The following is a 20,104-nucleotide window of genomic DNA, read 5'->3' on the forward strand; positions in this document are numbered from 1 at the left end:
GAACTTTTTAAAATGATTACTTCTAGAAAGTGACATCAGGAAAGAGAAGTGACTTTCATTTCAAAATTTACATACTTCTATGCTACAATGACTACATACAATTTTTATAATTAAAAACATTTAAGTGAAAAGCATATTAAAACATTTCAAAACACTAAAAACTTATTTCTATAATATTCCTCAGAGATGCTCCTGATTTTCCTTATTTCATGTTTTGAAACAAAGGAACAAAGTTCATCCAATCACTCATCCAATGACAACGTTACATTCAGAATGCTCTAGTAAGGCTGGAAGTAATGCTCTAAATAGTTTAGTCTTTTGTGTTAAGTAACCCCCTTGTTTAGGCTCTGAGGCTTCCTGATGGCAAGAACTGAATCTTCTGGATATTTCTATTTCTGCAAAATAAATATCTAATACATTGTACATCATTTATATGTTTGCTTAGTGCTGAATCAAGTAAACAAAATCATTTTCTGGTAGCTCTTTCAGTGCTCTAATAAATGCCCAAAGTAATGAAGGTGAAAACTAAAGGGAATAATAAATGTGACTTCCTTGAACATGTAACCTCTTATGAGGGGTGGGAACCTCATAGTAAAATCTATCCTGCACTCCTCAGCTTTTCTAAAGCAAGATTTCTCAAACTCAGGGCTACTGACATTTTGGGCAGGATATTTCTTTGTTGCGGGGGAGGTGTCCCATGTATTGCAGGATGTTTAGCAGCATCCCCAAAATATCTATTGACATAGCCAAATGACCTTTGTGGGGCAAAAACCACCTCCAGTTGAGTACTGCTCTAGAGAGTTATTAGCAAAAGAATTAAATACATATTACATACCCTATAGGGGAACTCCAATAACCACTACATGTCAAAATCCTCCGATTCACTGTCACTTAAGAGTCTGGTAAAGTAGTCACTTAATAGACTCTGCTGCCAGATAGCCTAGGTTGAATCCAGGCCCTGTCACTTTAGTTATGTGACTTCAAGTGAATCATTTAACCTCTTTCTGTGGCTAGTTTCCTCATCTATAAAATGATAATAATAGAACCTACCAAACAAGTATGTTAGGAGAATTTAATGAGTTAACACAAGTAAAGTGTTTAGAGCCATGCCTGGCATATATTAAGTATGCAATGACTCACATCAGTGACAGAAAGCAACAAGTCTGTGGGCCTCTAATATCACCGAAGTATCAACTTCCTCTTCCTCATTTGACACCAGGGAATCTACAGACACAAATCATTCTCTGACAATCACTAATTCATGGCGGGGGAGGAGGGAAATGCCAGCTGTGTGACTCCGTTCTAGGTCCTAGAATAGACAGATCAAAGACTAAGACATGACTCCTATCCTCAAGAAACGTAAGTCTAATAGAGATACCACACAAACATTATTACAATGTGAACTGCTATTATGCAGGTACAGGGACAGTACATAGGAAACATACTAACCCATCAAACTCTAAGAATTAGGCAAGGTTTCCTTCAAAAGATGCCTAATGAATCTTGGAGGGGAAAAACAAGGAAAAGAGGATGGGGGAACATGTCACGGTGCATGCAACGGACAGAAGATAGGCATGGCTGGGATACAGGAAAAGAGTTTAAGTGGGTGAGACTTAAGGATAGAAAAACTGGCAACTCATTTCGGGCCATGTATAACATTCAGGTACTTGACTTGATTCTTAAATACAAGAGCCACTAGAAGAATTTAACATTGAGGTGACACATCATATTGTGCTTTAAAATGTGAAGACTGAGAGAGAGCAGTTAGAAGACTGTTGTACTACTATGTGTAAGAAATTCTACAAACTGACCTAAGAACAATGGAGTTGGAGAAAGGGTTACTTAAAAGACATTCAAAGGTAAAATAAGGAACATTTCATGCCTGAATGCATGTAGGGAAGTAAGAGAAAGAACAGTTCCCAAATTTTCTAGCAAGGAAGGGTAGATGATTATGCCATTACCAAATAGAGAATATATTGCAGAGAACTAAGAGAAGGCTGCTGGTCAGGATCTTCTCTTGGACGGTCCCTTCATCAAGTGCAAAATTAGAACAGTCCATAGAGGAACTGCTTCCTCCTAAACAGATGGAGATCGCCAACAAATATTTTGTGCTTAGATACTACCTCGGGCCCTTTGAGTTTTGCAAGTAAAATTATAACATGTTCTTGGTACTGGGGACACAAAGATGAGTAATAATCTTTATTTTCAGGTAGCTTTCATTCTAGATGTGATAGACATGCAGAAAGACTGAAAGAAAATATAGACAAAGAAATTAAAAGAAATTTGCAGGAGACCACAGTGCTGTGACTACAGCTGAGCAAGTACCATAGCACAGGAAATAAAGGACAAGCATGAGAGACAATATATTAATAGAACATGGTGATGAATTAAATGTTAGAGAGGCAAAAAATAGAGCTCTAAATCCTTAGGACTGTAAATTAGATATGAACATAGAACACATTGGATCTGAGATTCCTTCAAGACCAATAGAAACTGGATGGAAACTTGGACAATCAAGTTTGCAGAGCAGAAGCAATGAGAGCACCAGTAAAACACATGAAGTAAGCTGAGACCTGGGAATGGATGAAACAACTTACAGAAAATGAAGGGTGAGAAGGTAGTCAATGAAGGAACTCTGACTAATAAAGAGGCAGGCAGAAAATAAGTGTTCACATTCCTTGTAGAGAACTTTCATGGAATTTAGGTTCATACAAGCATGCAATTTTGAAGGTTGTATTATTAGAGGTCATTTGGTGCAGTCCATCATTGTACAGATGAAAATTTAAGTAGATTTCTAAAGATCACATGCCTAATTAATAGAAGTCTGCTTCCTTTCTTCAAGCTGTTTCCAAGCCACCCTCTTCTTTCCACCCTGTTTCTGGTTGCACCTCCTCAGGACCTCATGGAAGTGGATTTCCCAAGATAACTGAATCAGGTTTATTTTGAAGTTAAATGTACACAAAATTTGCTCAAGTAAGTGCCTCTATAAAATGTTAATGCTTTGTCCAGATCATGATTTTGTGATTTTAGTATCTACTCAGATACTTCTGATAATAGTTCATGTTAAAATCAATTAATTCTGACTTCATTTAACATTTGCATTTCAAAATCTCCTAAGAATATATATAGTTAGAGCCTAGCAGGTAAATCATTCTCAGCTTAATAAAGAAAAGTTTCTGCTTAGTACAATTTTAATTTCCAGTGGGAAACCATGGGTTGCTAGTCTTCCTGCAATAACAAACATCTGGATACTATATTCTTAACCTTTTGCTTATGCTAATTTTAGGTGTGGAAAGTGATATTTAGGGTCTAAAGCATACATCATAGCATAATGCCATCAATTTTAGGTCACACACAATAATTCCAAACTCCTGAAAATGATAACTCCAGCCAAAATGATGTGACATGAAATAAAAAACTTTTGTGTATCTTCATGTAGCATGTGTTGTTTTCAATCTGTGTTATAAAATATCATTATAAAGTATGTGCCTTACCTCTCCAACTAACCTCTGAGCTCCAGAAGGGTATTTTTAGAATACTTTCCACAAGATCCAGTCCAGTGCCTGGTACATATTAGGCACTCAAATATTTACTAATATTGTACAATTTTATATATGGAAAAAAGTAATATATTCTCTGAGTCAGTGATTCTCAGTTTGGAGGGAGAAGGTAGATCAGAAAACAAGTACATCCTTGACCCCTCCTCCTTTGAAAATCATTGTCACTAACAAATACTGATGCTTATAAGAAAGTGTTACATCTCAGATGTCCTGGAACAGAAAAATTAGTTGAGAAAGACTTAACTGATATAAAACCAACTTTATAGATGAAGAAGTGAAGTTCATGTAAGTTAAACAGTTTGTCCAATCCAGTTTAATATTCTTTGCAAACTCTATCTATTCTTGTTGACTGGTTTCAGATTTCTAACTAAAAAGATGCTTGAAGGCCTGCCTTAGGTCAGGAAATCAGTTCAAATGACCTTTTAAGGTTACTGCCCTCAACCTCCTATTTTTAAAAGTAACTACTTAGCCTATTCAGTGAGAATCTCGCTCCCATATGTGTATCTTTAAATATCTAAATGACATCAATTAAAATTTTTGAACATTTTAATACTATCACGCACATCAAATAGGGTACTAGTTAGTGAAAACAGTTCTCTAGGAAATAATATTCTTAAATCCAGTCAAAACAGCCGAAGTTTGCTTGTTTGATATAAAATCCAAAACTAAACATGAGAGGTATTACAAGGGATATTTTTTAAAAATAAGCTTATTTAGCTGATGGCATTAAATAATTTCAAATTTGAATAGTACCTATAAAGATGTGAAAACACTAGTACAGAAACACTAATTTTTATTTTAAATTTAAAATGCCTTTCAAAATTTTTAATCAATGTTTTAAAAGTATTCTCTGAATCAAACTGGGATATAAAAATTGATTCTACATTTTAAAATATGTGCATGTAGATAGAAAATGAAGAGGGAAAACACACGGTACAAAACTGTATGTATAATAATTTGTATGTACAAACCTTAATAACATAAAGAGTAAAAATACTGAAAGGAAATGTGGGAAAACACAAGATTTTGTCTTTGGGTAAGAAAATCATGAGTGACTTCTCCTTTTTCTATACTAAGGAAAACAGTAAGTTAATAGGTGATTTGAAAGACTTCAAAAGGGAGAAATTATTTTTTGTATTAAATGTTTAAAATAGAAGACAAGTTTACAATTTAAAGTCATTCAGATCAAAACACCTAGGGTTTAAAGAACATTTAAGATTATTTTTTAAAAATGAGGTCTTCCAGGTAAATATACTTTTTGCCATTAATCATTATTGTTCCTATAAATGTTTCAATATAGGTACACACAAAAGATTTTCAAAATTTCAAAGAAATCAGCATTAAATTTTCAATGAAAAACTATTTCAAATAGGAAATCATTTCACTGAATCTGACTACACATTTAAATTCTAGTTATCAGATGTACATTCAGAAAGTACACCAACTAGGCTACAGAGAATAAACCACTTCCTTCAGTATTAGAGCCACACTGTGATTTGTTCAGTATGAATTATTTTAAAACACCCTTCATATAGAAAAACCTGCCTCATCAAATTCATCATACATTATCCATCTCCTATTACACAAAAGAAAAAATGTTTTAAACCTCAATTTTCTATAAATATCACTGAGCTAGCAATTCTTAAAAATTAAAAAACTTCTGATGAACAGATTTCAACCTTTTATTAGACTGAACAGTACCTTGAAGTAGTACCCACAAAATTTTATAATCTAATATGTGCCATTAATTTAAATTACGATATTATGACTAATAAAAATTCTTGCTACTTCAAAAGTTGAAAGGAATAAAGTCAATACTGTGTTACTAATAATTTTCCTTTAAAAAAGCCATTTATATTTCACTTGTAAATATCATTGCTGTGATAAAAATTTTGTTTTTTTAGACAAGAAATACGACAGCCTAAAAAATAAAGCCTTTTTATTTTACAGAATGAAACTGTAAACATAAAAACTCTTTCAAAGAAAACTAGACAAGTGTATCGGTGTTCTCCACCATTCCTCTGTAGGCCTGTTTTAGCTTACTCTAAACTCTCCCTGAGAGATCTCATCAGTATCATCATTCCTGGAATTACCTATCCTCCAGCAACTCCCTAACAAATCATGTTAACCCTTCATGTCTTAAACTTCACTATGATGCTTCTATGGGCAAAGCTAAGAATGTATATTTGAGAAATATCTCAACAACATCAAGTAATCTAAATTTAATGAGGTCCTATTATTTGCCAAGAAATACTACAATGGCTTAATATAAGACTTCATTTAACATCAAAACTACCCTAAAAAATAAGAACTATTATATCCTAATTTTACACATGGGAAAACTGTGACACAGGTAATCTGCTAAGGGCACACAGCTAACAGATAGGTGGTTCTGCTGGAATATAAATCCAAACAGCCTACACAAGTACCTGTGCTCTTCCAAAATTACTGTAGAAACTAGCAGTGAGAATCAACAACCCCTAGTCATACAATCAGAAAAATACTAAACATCTAGGTAGAGGAAAAGGCATAGCGGAAATAAAAGGCTCAAACGACGCATATGAGCTGAAATAAGAAAAAACGTTTACAAGAAGCTTGCTGAAAATTTCAAGAAAAGGGTCCAACTAGCAAGAGATGATAAATGAAAATTTAACCAGCATTAATAATCAAATTACAAAGGCATGAAATTTCATTAATATTCTCATTATTTAGGTGTCATTTACACCATTTTGTTTTAGTGACTGTAAAATACACACACATACACAGGCCAACTTAATCCTTATTTCAACCTGGTCTTCAATTTCTTTCCTAACCGCTTGCTTTGACATATTCTACAATAAGACTGTAAAGACAGGGAGGGGCTACTGTATTTGATTAATTCCAAATAAATTTAAGTTTTAAAAAGATATACAATAGATCATACACTATCTCCAGACATCATCTTGAATTCATATGTGGGACAAAGAGTCATTCCTAAATAACTTAAGAAGACTTGGTAATATGCAATATTACCCCATATCCAGAAATAACTCCATAGTAAGGAATATAATGAACTTTAAAGCAATTAGTAAAGGGAAGGAAAGGGAAACACTGTTTTAAAAGACTACTACATGGTAGAAGCTGGATTAAGGATAAATCATCATAATATTATCGTAATATTTTGAGGTAGATAATATTATTGCCATTTTAATGAAGAAAACCAAGTCTCAGAGAAATCTAGTAACTTTACTAAGGTCATGCAGATAACATACGAAAGAGCTAGGTTGCAAAACAACATTAATCTAACTTGAAAGCTACCATCTCCTTCTTTTATACTACATGCTGCAGGTCACGGCATACAAGCTGATGCCTTTTTAAAATTCTAATAAAAATCTGAAAGAAAATAAATTTTGACCCTTTTTTACACTTTTACACAGAAATATATTTTAGAGGAATTAAGTCTTAAATGTAAAAAAATCACATATAATTCTCTCAAAAGAAAACTTAGAATATGTATAACAAAGAGGTTAAGGGTTTTTGTTTTTAATTCAAGACTGTAACCTGGCAAGTGGAAAAAGATATAGCAATATGAAGGTTTTAAATTTTTCTGTAGAAAGAGAAATCATAAAGAAAATAAAGACTGGGAAAATTATTTACAATGCATATGCTAATAAAAGATTAATATTTATAATATTAAAAGACTTTCAATTAATAAGAAAAAGACAACTCAATTAAAAAATGGGCAAAAGATATACTTAGCAATCCACAGAACAAGTTCAAATGGCAAGCTAATATATGACAACACACACAACTTCATTAATGGTCACAGAAATGCAAATCAAAGCAGCAATGTCCAAAATCAAGATAAGTAATGACACACTTCTGGAAGGGGGATGAACGTTACCTCTCATTAAGCAAGGGCCACATCTATTTAAATCAAACAATATACCTCTCAACCCAGCAATCCCATCAGAGGGGATCTATCTTACAGACTCAAAAGCCCTAGTTTTAAGGCTATGGACACAGATGTTCTATAAACAGCATAGTTCACAAAAGCAAAATTTGGAAATACAATGAATATCCTTCAATATGGGAAATCTTGAATAAACTGTATTACAGCCACACCATGGAATATTATATAATCAAAGAATACATTGGAAATACTCCAGTGGACAGTATAAGGAAAATATACATTTTTTTTAGAATAGTAGTGAAAAATCCCTATATGTGTCTATTTTTATATAAAATTACATGAAAATAAATGCATGGAATAATCTATACCAGGCTGTTAAAAGTGGCTACATGAGGAGAAAGAGGCTAGGTAATTTTCCCCAAAAGGGCTGACATAAAAATATCATGAATGACCAAAAAAAAAGTCAATGGAAATCCTGTAAGCACCTCAGTGCATTAGACTGACACAATCACTTTTTAGCAGTACTTGTTCCTTAGGTGGTAGTAAAAGAACACTTTATTTTTTTGAACTAACTTCACTTGTTGAGCACTCTTTTTGTGTCATGGGTTATTTTACTTCTGATAGAAACTTCTAGGTTAGGTACTATTTTCTCATGAAAAAATGGTAATTTAGACACTGCCAACCTATAACAGCATGCACAATGCACCATGGACACAATTTTCAGGGACACAAAGGTGACTCTCATCACAACAATCCCTCCCTCCCAAAGGCATATTTCATCTCTGATTCTTATCTATTCATGAATGAAAACTTCAATATGAATATAAAATCCTTCTGTGGAATATAGTTATCCCTTATACATTAATGCTATCAATGTTATTATGATTAACAATTAAACGTAAGAAGTAAACTGGTACAATCTTTCTGAAAGTAACTTCACAATACATACTAAAACCCTTAAAAATGACTATACTTTATCTAGCAATACTACTTTAGAAAAATCCTTTTTTTAATTGAAAAAACACACAAAATGTAAAAACATGTTTACTGAAGCATTTTTTGTAAAAATATATTGAAAAACTTAAATCCCTATAATAGCCATTTAGTTAAATAAAATAACAATACTATGTAGCCTAAATTAATTGGCATACCAAAAAAAGGGCTTTGAGTAGTTGGCTAGGGACTAGGGGAGAGGAAAACGGAAGAATTGTTGAGTAAGTACTGAGTTTCAGTTTTACAAAATAAAAAAGTTCTGGAGATTGGGCGCACAACAATGTGAATATACTTAACATTTCTGAACTGTATGCTTACAAATGGTTAACATGGTAAATTTTATGTTATGTGTATTTTACAATTAAGAATAAAATTAAACACAGTAAAAAAAATTAATGTCTGTAGCACATGATTAGGTTAAATGGGTTAAAAAGTGGAGTGTGGCCTCATTTTTTAAAAAAGGAACTGGCATTCTCTATATTTAGAAACATACACAAACTATAAAAGACAGAAGAGCTTTAGTATTAGAAGCATCTTATTCTGAATGTTGGTTCCACCATTTACTAGTTTTGTGACCTTGGGCAAGGTGTGTAGCCATTTTTCAGCCTCAGAGCTTCCTGGTTGACACCGGATAAAAATAATTTCTACTCTGTATGATTATTGTGAATATTTAATAAGATAGCAGATATAAAGAGTTAAGTATAATATCCGGTGTGTAGTAAGTCTTCATTAATATTGCCTACTATTATTGCTTAAATGCATCAAATTGCTCTTAGTTTTAAATTCTGAATAATGGGCTTAGGTATCCATCGGCTCATTTGGATTAAGCTTTACTCAATAAACACTATTATTCATTACTTAAGCATGTGCTTCAAGATGCACCAAGCTAGTAACTATTAAAAAATTAAATTCTTTAAGACTTTAAATGAAACAGAATTGTAGCTCAAGTAAGGAATCAAAGGCAACATAGTGATTTAAAATTAAATTAACTAGAAAAGGACTTCATTTCTGAGGACCACTAATTTGCAAGAATTTAGAAATTGATACCAATTCTCTACATAGGAATGCCGGAGTCTTTTTGACAGAACTTGTTTCCCTAACAAGTGACTGTGTTTGTTGGTATCTTAAGGAAACAAAGATAAAGTCATTACAATATAAAAATTTATTGCAAGTAATACATAACAATGAAAAGAGCATTCAGTTTGACCTCAGTTTGAGTTGCAATTTGCTTCTTAATAGCTGTGTGAAATAGCTCAGTTTCTTCCACCTACCTCCCAGTTTCATAATAACCAAATAAAATACATACAAAGCCTGACACAAAGTTACACTCAATGTATTAATTCACTTCCCTATGTTAACTAAGGCGGTAGCAGCTCCCAGAACAGACTACTTTTACACATAGCCAAGAAAAAGAAACAGGCAACATGTCCACATGGAAAACACCTTGGCTTTATTTGGTGCTTCTATTAAACAGTCTTATCTCCTGAGCGGCTACCATAAAGTTCCAGGGAAAAGTCTAGGACTTAAATCTATGTTCCCAAAGGCTACCACATTTTTTCTGATAAAAAGAAAATGTAATAAACGCTGGCTAACCTGAATTGTATTTATCTGCTTCAACTCTAATCCTAATCCCTTGTTAAATACTCAGCAGTTCTTTGCACATGCCAAGCACTCAAAAAATATTAAAAAGAATTTATGATTGCCTTGGAATGAAATAAGAAAGTATATACAAATACATGTAATCTAATTATAATTTTTATGGTTTACTAAAAAGCAAAGTAATTAGGATTAAAAGAATACTACATTTAACATTCATGCAATTCTTATAAGCTAATGGCTATTCATGAAGAAAATAAGCTGTTTTGAGAATCTATAGCAAATTATTTTTAAATTAAGCAATTAGTGCTTCAGTTTTTCCAGTGTAGGTGTCTATACAAAGAGAATCTTAAGACATATCAGAACATTCTGAACTACTTAAGCTTTTTCACTGAAATAAACCACTTCCTTTCAAAAGCCCACATAATTTTAAAGCAGAAAGCCACTTAATTCTGAAGTTTTCTGTACAAGTACAAAATTCTTCTAACTGTGTGAATAAAATTACTAAGTAATAGAAAAATTAATGAAAAAATTTTCAAAGAAAAATACATTTAAAAAGGGACATAAAAAATTAGTTAAATATGCCTATTTTAAACTCCCTACATAAAAGGATTAGAGCAAAATAAAATATATAGTTTAAGGATATTACTGAAAAGTTCATGCAGATTTAGAAGTGTTCATAAGATCTCATATTAATAATTTTTCTTTGTAACACAGACTTTTCAAATTAATCAGTCTTTATTTCCAGGATAAGGATAAAGTTTCATAATACATTTGACCTGAGAAGGGAGAAAAAAAGAGGTTACATCTCCTTCTAAAAATCTAACATCATTATTACTCCTATTTAGTTACTTGGGTAATGTCAAAGAAAGAGGCAATACAGCACAATAAACAAGTAGAAAAAAAAATGATCATGTTCCAGTTGTTTATCGCTCTGCTTTATCTTTTTTTTTTTTTAATTTCCTGTACCTTCTCTAGGGAACAAACTGCCATTAAGACTCAAGAACAGGATAATCATGATCTGAGTACAAGTTATATTTACAGATATTCAAATAGCAGTATATAGATACACTATATGAAATTTGTTTAATAGACTATTAATACTACAAAACTAGCAAAACAATGCTAATAACTATATCCTCATTATGTAAAATTAGGCTTTATTTTGTAAATGAAAACTTCACTTGAAGAGAAAACTAGATTAAATTCAAAGGGAAAGGAAAATGATGCATAACAGGTTTCTAAACAGTATGAGCAAACCAATACTACTTAAGACAAATCTTATCAAAAGGAGAAGCTGAACTGCCCAGTATTTCTCCAAAGCCTCTAATACTTTTAAGCAACTTTCTTAATAATCTGATTAATATAAACATTTATTGGCTACTTTATTTGTGAGGCAATGGAAACAGCAATTTTAAGAACCACATAAAATGTTAAATTTAAATTACACGATTCCTTTTCCATATTTGTAAACCAACTATTTTTTTCTTTTCAAAAGTAACGCATACTTTTTTTTAATCAACTATTTTTCCTAAAAGTGTCAAAATAAACCCAATGTTAGAAAAAGCCTCAACAGCAATCAAAAGAATTAAGCCTTATTTCAGACAGTAATATCCATTTTGTTGAAAACTATTTCTCTTTCAAGTTGGCTGACTGATTACAAAATTTTAAACCATGAATTAGATTTCTCTGCCAAGAACTTTCCTCCCAAACAATAATACTATAGGTATTTCAATTTATGGATTTTTTTTTGTGGGGGAAAAAAAAACCCAAGAGTAACTTGTTACTAAGTTTTATAATTTTGGGAGTATATTTCCCCTCGCTAGGCAAAGAAAATACCATCAGAAAATAAAGATTGTCTCATAATTTTACTCCGTAAATAAAGACTTTTTAGCAGTCCAACCATATAAATGTATAACAAAATTATATGATAACCCATTCTAAGGTTATTTGTATTTGCCAGTGGTTGCTTTCAATATTATATATGTTAATAAAATAAACTAAAATGTTACCTAAGTTAAAGAGATACATAAACATTTAATACATTATTTTAGAAATTAAAGAGTTCCAACTTATTACCATGATAAAACACTTTCATATAGATATTAAGTTCCCATTCCAAATTCTAAAAATACAAAAATATTGAAAAATTCTCCAACTTAAGTACACTAAAAGAAGTTTTCTCCTAGACTGTTCAGTGGTATGTCATTATAAAGTCAGGTCAATATGGACAGTGGAATCATTATATCTAAGCATCTAAACCTTTGGAACAAGGTCTGCCATACCACATACCCAGGAAGAAATTATTCACAAGCGTCTAAACTCAAACTAGTTTCACAGCTGATGGGGGCATTTAATCTAATCAAGTGCTGTTGGAAACATATATCCAGTTAAAGAGACAAAATAAAGATGTTTCTATCCCACTTCCCCCCCCCCAAAAATATACACACACAACACAGAAAGAGGATAAAAGAAAAGATGACAAAAACAACAGGAGAAAAAGTTAAAAAGTAGACCAACTGAGCTCACAAGAAATATACATTAGGGGAAAAAAAAAACCTCTTACAGAAATAAAAGCCACAGTGGAAGCAAATGGGGTCAGCTAGCAACATACAATAATAGAAAACAGTACTGCAATGTCTACAAAGCTTTCCAGGAAAGAAAGAGGACAAGGACTATCATTTATAATGCAGGTATAGATCACAGAATCATTTTCGTATATTCAGCAGTTTGGGAAATATTTCAAACATCTGTATTTTGGGGGGGGAGGGGAAGGTGAGAGGTAGAAAAGATGGCAAAGTCAAACAAGAGATAAACAGAGGCCTAATCATGAAACCAAGCAATTTTAAGATAACTATGGCTGGTTTAAAATAAAGGAAATTTTGAGTACAGAATCTAAGGAAAATACTATATAAATCTTGGCAACAAAAAAATAATATGACTAAAAATATCAGGAGATAAAGGGCAAGAAGAGGTCAAGTATGAAAAAATATAACTGATGAGTTCAACTTTTAAAGCCAAGACTTATTAAAAAACAGTTTAAAGATAATAATTCAATTAATAGGAATTTAAATATATCATAAAAGGTATAAAAATACTTTCCCTAAGAACTTAAAATATTAACCAAAATTATGAGAAATAAAGAGGAGGTGAAGTATAAGTATGTTAATTTCTTCATCTTTCATAATGAGATCAACACATACATACTGTTTAAAGTTGGTAAATTTTTTTAAATGGTAATGTTATTATATTATAAAGATGAACTATAACATTTCCAAGTTATCAAAGGGTATATACAAAGTCAAAATAAGCACAGGCCATATATCAAAATACATCAATATAAAAGACAACAGGATATTTTTTAAGTGACAGAAGGTATTATATCTATTCTATCAACGCCATAAGTGGGAAATAATTATTTGTCCCTAACAAATCCAATTATACACAAATACAGAAAACAAAACAAAACCAAAGTGACTCAAAACACAAGCAAAAGAATGGGCAAATAAAACTTAGCATGAAATCTATAAGTAATAAGACATATTTTAACTTACCTCCCTGCCTATTGCCAATCAAGGAAACAGAAGTTAATTAAGAATACTGAACTCGATGAAAATTTGAAAAGGAACAGAAATATATCATAAGTTGTATTCTTCAGATGAAATTCATATCCTTGACATGTACCTATGAAATCATCATAAAACTACATTGGACCACAAAGGAAAACTCAATAAACTTCAAAAAGTAAAAGGCACAGACCACATTCTCTGATAACAATACAATGAAACCAGTAATCATAATGAAAACAGCAAACAAAAATCCCACAACAACCTGGGATTTTTTTTTTTTAACTTAGATTCTTGGCTTAAAAAGGAAATCAAAATTAAATTGCAGAATATCCAGAAAATAACAGTCACTCTAACAGAATCCAGAAAAAAATAACCTAAAAAAGCCCACATGTCACAGTAAATATAGTATTCATAAGAAAAATAAAAACTACAGAGACAAAAGTTAAGTAAGAGAGAATGGGAACAACACACATCAACTTCAAGGCAGTGAGGAGGAATGAGGGAAGGGTAGAGCTTGGATTCCCATCTAACAATTTATTTCTTAGAACAGAGAGAGAGATCTGAAGTATGTGTGGTAAAATGTTACCTTCTGTTGAAACTAAATGGTGGGTTCATGAATGTCATTTTCTGTTTGAAATTTCATAAATTAATATTAATTTTTAATGTATTTAAATTAAATGTTCACTTAGAAAGGAAGAAAATTAAAAACAGAAAAGAGATTAGGTCATAACTCATAAACCAACAAATTAAAATCAGTAGGACCAATTATCAATCTAGGAGCCCATCTTTTGGGGAAGAAAAATAAATTATAAGATAAAAAAAAAGGGGAAGAAGCTGACAGAGGGGAAAAGTAGAGAAGAGAAAACAATATTTAAAATAATGGAGATTTAACTACAGCACAGAAGAATTTAAATTAAGACAATGTTTGCTACAATGCTAAACAAATACATTTGTCAACCTGGACAAAATGGATAATTTTCTCAGAAAATTAAAACTTCCAAACTGTCCTTATAATATTAAGAAAGACAATTCCTATCATGAAACCAATAATTTTAATGGTCTTCAAATTATTTAAGGATAAAGAAAAGCTTTGTAAGTTCTCTATAAAACCATCACAAGAAAAACCAAAAGCTGACAAAGAACATATACATACAATTGTGAATCAATTTTATGAATAGATAGAACAATTTTATATAAAATATTATCAAATAAAATCTATTCCATTAAAAGAATAATCCACCATGACCAATTAGGAATGTTCCAATATTACAAGACTAGATCAATACCAGAAAGTCTACTAAAATAATGTAATAATCTATTTAAATAATCTGTTTTCTCCAAAAACATCCCAATAACAGTCAGAACTGGGTTTTTTCCAGTAATCTGACAAGCTGTTTCTAAAGCTCCTGTGGAAAAAACAGCCACGTGAGATAACTCAGGAAAACTATGAAAAAGGAAAGGAAAAAAACCAAGACAGCCTACAGAATATTAAAAAACTGACAGTAATAAAAAGCTGCAGTAATTAAAAACTTGATAATGGCATAGAACAACACAAAGAAACGGAATTGTAGAGTCCCAAAGTAGGTAAGACAACGGGAGAGAGAAGAATTTAGTGTATGTCACAGATGGCATTTCAAATCAGATTAAAAAGAAAAAGGATCTGTAAGGCAACAAAAGTAACTATAACAAATCCAGCTATTGGAAAGAGAAAAGATATTGGTAGAAAAATCTTACCTTACCCCCTTAATAGCAGCTGGACCAAACACTTAAATGTAAAAAAAACAAAACAAAAACAAAAACCTGTCCAACGTATTAGAAGAAACAAACAATTTTTTAAAAATTATCTATTATCTTGTAGTAGAGCAGAACTTTCAAACAAAAGCCCATGAAAGAAAAGATTAATACATTTGAATATGATAAAATAATTTGTCTTCTAAAAATGACAAACTGAGAATTAGAAAAAGTAGTTTCCATGCATATAATGATTTTCTCAGAATTTAAATATAAAAATTAAATATATTAAATACACACACACACACACACACATATATATATTCCTAGAAGCCATTATGAAAGACAGCTAGCAGAAAAATGGGTAAAGATGAGGAACCGGTAGTTCCAAGAAAAAGAAACATATATAGATTTAAATATATGACAAAGTAGTCAGCCTAACTCATTAAAGACATATAAATAAGTGAAAAAATATTTTCCAATTATCAGGTTGGCATAATACCAAAAAGAGTAATAACCCTATCTGTGAGAATTTAAATAGAAACACTCATAAACTTGTGGGAAGGAAATTAGCAGAACCTCTATTAAGGACAATAACACAGTATCTATCAAAAAATTTAAGTTTATACTTATTGGCCTAGAAATTCAATTTCTAGAAATGCAGGATGCTCACTTTGTCATTAGTGGTAACAACTTAAAATGTTTATCAACAGGGGCTTTTAATGTATATATTAGGAAATTCTACACAGCTGTTAAACAGAATGAGATTAATCTCTATATGCTGGTAAGCAAAGACATATAATATACTTTGCTAAGTGATACACATATTGCAGTGTTATAGTATCCTCCCATTTGGGTAGAGGTACTTTATACACACACATACACACACACACACACTTGACATGTGTAACATGCAAGCAATGTTTTCAGAAGAATATAAAAAAACTTTTTTTTTCACAGATTTGTTTCACAGCTTCCTCTAGGGAACAAGATATGGGACTGTATTAAAGAGTGAGACTCACTTTTTACTTTAAATCCTTTCCTACACTTATGTGGCAGATACGTTCTAAGCTGGGGCATATAAGCATATGAACATATAAAAACCCTACATTCATAGAAACTGCATGAGGAGAGAGTGTGAGGAGCGATGGGGAGATAATAAAAACTGTATACACATACAATGTCAAATATGTAAGGGTTATTAGGAATAAAAAAGAGTAATAAGGGAAAGGGACTATATGTATGGGTGTGTGAGGGGATAGTTATGATTTTACATGGGGTAGCAATAAAAGGAATGCAGTGAACTATGGGTCCAGATGAAGGTTCCCCTATTCCAGGATTAGGAGTAAAGTGATACACAAACTACAACCTCAAGAGCTAATTGCCAGAAGGAGAAACAGAGGGCGAAGAGCAAAGCACTATGGAAGCAGAGGAAACTCAGGTAGGTGTTCTTGGGTGGATTTAGATAGGGGGTTACACAAACAGAAACCAGTTGATGAAAGGTCTTATAAAATAAAGGGTTTATAAAAGGGAACAGAAAATTATTAGAGCTATATTCTGGAAAAGTTACTCTGGCTGTATTATAGAAAGTGTTCTGGGGAAAATAAACTGAGAAGTAAAGAAGCTAGTTAAATATTTTAATAATTCCACCCAAAGCTAATGGACTTTAAGAGAAAAAGTAACAATAAGAATGGAGAGTAGTGGGTCGAAAAATGTACAGTCAATCCTCATTTGAAGATTCCACCTTTGTGAATTCAACTACTTGCTAAAATTTATTTGTAACCCCAAAACTATTAGTTGCAGAACTTTTGCAGTCTCCTGAGGACAGGTGCAGAGCAGCAAAGTATTTGAGTCGCCCAGCATGCCTGTTTCCAGTTAAGGCTGAACAAGGTGATGCCTTCTTGTTTCAGCTCTCATACTGTAAACAAGTATCCTTTTCATGATCTAATCTTCACTGCCACATTTTTCACATTGTGATTTTTAGTTGGTAATTTTGCTGTTTAAAATGGTCCCCAAGAGTAGTCTGAAGCACTGTCTAGTGTTCCTAAGCACAAGGCAGCTGCAATATGCCTTACAAATAAAAGATACATGTTCGATAACCTTTGTTCAGGCATTAAGTTATAGTGCTACTGGCCATGAGTTTAATGTCAGTGAATCAATAACATATAAATAATCTATATTAAATAAAGTTTCTTTAAACAGATACATAAAACAAGGTTATGTATTGACTGGTTGACCAAAAATGTGACCAGAGGATCACAGAAACCTAACCCTGTATTTCCTGTAGAAGCAATGGTTCAATATTCACTAAGTCAATGTTTGCACATTTTGTTCAATGTTCACTAATTTATGACTTTATAAAACACAACTACCACAAATAACAATCAACTGTATATGTACACACATATATTTACTTATTTGTAAAGCAGAAGTAATAGGACTGGTAATCAATTATAAGTAAACGAGGGAGAGCAATCAAGGACGATGCTATCTAAGTTTCTGGCTTAAGCAACTGGAAGATGGCGATACTACTAATAAAGACAGGAAACAGAGGGCAATGGCAGCTTGGATCAGGAAGACAAAGATGTCAACCTCAGAGAGCGTTATGCACAGTATAATAAATATAATTATGTGTTTAAGTACTCATTTTCCCCTCCCATTTGAGAACTACATCTTTGTTCATCTTGGGATACATTCTATAACTAAAATGATGCTTTCCTTTAAGTCACGTAATATAAACCAGGCATGTCAACATCAGAAATGTACAATTTATCAATTTTTTTACCTTTCACTGTCATCTTTGCAATCACATTACCCAAAATCACCATAACCTATACTCTGATAGTGTTTCTATGTGAGCTCTAAAAAGTAAAAATATAAAATTCTACCTTTTGGAAAACAAGAATTCTAAATGACAACTAAGTTCAAAGAAATTCTTCACAACCAGGTAGTTTGTTTTTCAATTTGTTTACAGAAACCTTCAGTATAAATTATTAAAATACCATTCTGAAATACCAAGTTTATGTAAAAACTCCTAATGGATAAATTGTGTTTTCATACTTGATTTAAGAAAACTTCAGAATTATAATTTATTTCAACGTAGCTTTTACAAAAATGCATATATACAATCAAAATGTGACAAGTTTTTTATACCTTGAAAATTAAAGTTATAATATACAACTGCATACACTGAGCCTTATGTAATAGTAAAGTAGTCATATCAATCCCTCCCTGTCCAGTCTGTATTACCTTTGTTTATACAGGTAATAGAAAACAATTTCTAGGCTGCTATAAATCTGATTTTACAAGCAAATATATACTTGTGTGAACACAAAACAGAAAACTTGATACACAGTTCTTCCTCAATATATGACTGTATACTTGTTTATTTGCAATGGTCCACATATAGAAAAGCACTGGACTAATTTTATTCTTGGTGTGACAATTAGTTGCACGACCTCCCGCTGACTACTAAAAATTAAATATAATACATTGGGAATGGTATTACTGTTAATATGAGAAGAAAACAGGTGAAAGAAAAGCTTAAGAAAGGAAGATTCAAAGCTAAAGGGAGGAAAAAGGGTTAGAATACCAGTTCAGTAGATTGGGAACATGAAAAAGATAGAACAATTAAGAAAGAAAAGCTAAGCAAAGTGCTCTGCACAAAACTGAAACCCTGGTTCTTGACAATTAATGGTAACAAGAACCATAACCAAAAAAACCAACCAAAGACTTGAGAATGCAAGAGGGAAAAAGATCTATGAACATCAGCTCTTTTAAAAATTTTAAAAAGTGAAGAGTAAAAATGGTCATTTTAAATGTCTTTCACATTTATATCATTTAGAATATAATCACATTATTTTAATTCCTAAAGTAAACTACTAATGCATTTGATCATAACACAAGTAAAAATGGCATTGCACTTCAAAACTGATATTTGAACTGGAAGCTAAACCAAAAACACTTAGCCTACCTGAGCTACCAAGACAGCAGTCAGTCAATAAACAGCAGCTGGTACAGAATATACACTTAGTGCAAGCAACAGTCATCACTAGGGATGTATCCACGAACGAGCAAGCACCTGTCTCTTTACCGAGGGCCAATGGCCAAGGGTAGAAGGGGCAGTGGGTCTTCTTGGTTCCACTCTCTGAATCTCAGAGACTGTGACACTTCCTTAGTCAACAGGGCAAGTGCACGTCAGGTACAGACCTGACAGACCAGTGGCCATGACAACAAAAATAGGGAGAGCTATTTAAAAATTGTTACCTTCCCTATCACCCTGCAATATAGAATTCTTCCCCCTAAAAAAACAAAATTTTCTAAATGGTAGTTACAATCCTCATCAGCCAACAAAGGGAGATACAGTTCATGCTACAAAACCTACTATATGGCTTAAAAAGTAGTGTATTTCCACTTGAAAATTAGTTATAAAAGAAAATAAAATAACAGTAACACTGTTCAACTTCAATATGGGTTAAATAGTGTTTAAGAACCACCTGTGTAGCATTTAATCCATCAGGAATTGACAGTTCCAAACAAACACTTAGAATACAATTTGCTTCCAAATTGGAGACTGCCTACCATTTATAAATCCAGCTGATGAGTCATAGACTAATAGTTCAAAATTACTAAAATGTTTAATTAAGGTTCAAGACTAGAAAAAGAAAATCAGCAGCTGGGGTGGGTAATTCAAACTTTAAAATCAATCATAAAATATAACCTGTAATTTATATGATCTAAGCATCAGTATGATATGCACTGAA

The 20,104-nt window shown here is 32.1% G+C and overlaps 1 protein-coding gene across 1 annotated transcript in view; it reads right to left on the bottom strand.

Moving 5' to 3' along the window:
• Positions 1 to 20,104, bottom strand: part of HBS1L (HBS1 like translational GTPase) — a 75,480-nt gene that overhangs the window by 37,235 nt on the left and 18,141 nt on the right. The window lies entirely within an intron of this gene.

Source organism: Vicugna pacos, chromosome 8 (assembly GCF_048564905.1).
Source record: "Vicugna pacos chromosome 8, VicPac4, whole genome shotgun sequence".
Classification (NCBI taxonomy): Eukaryota; Metazoa; Chordata; class Mammalia; order Artiodactyla; family Camelidae; genus Vicugna; species Vicugna pacos.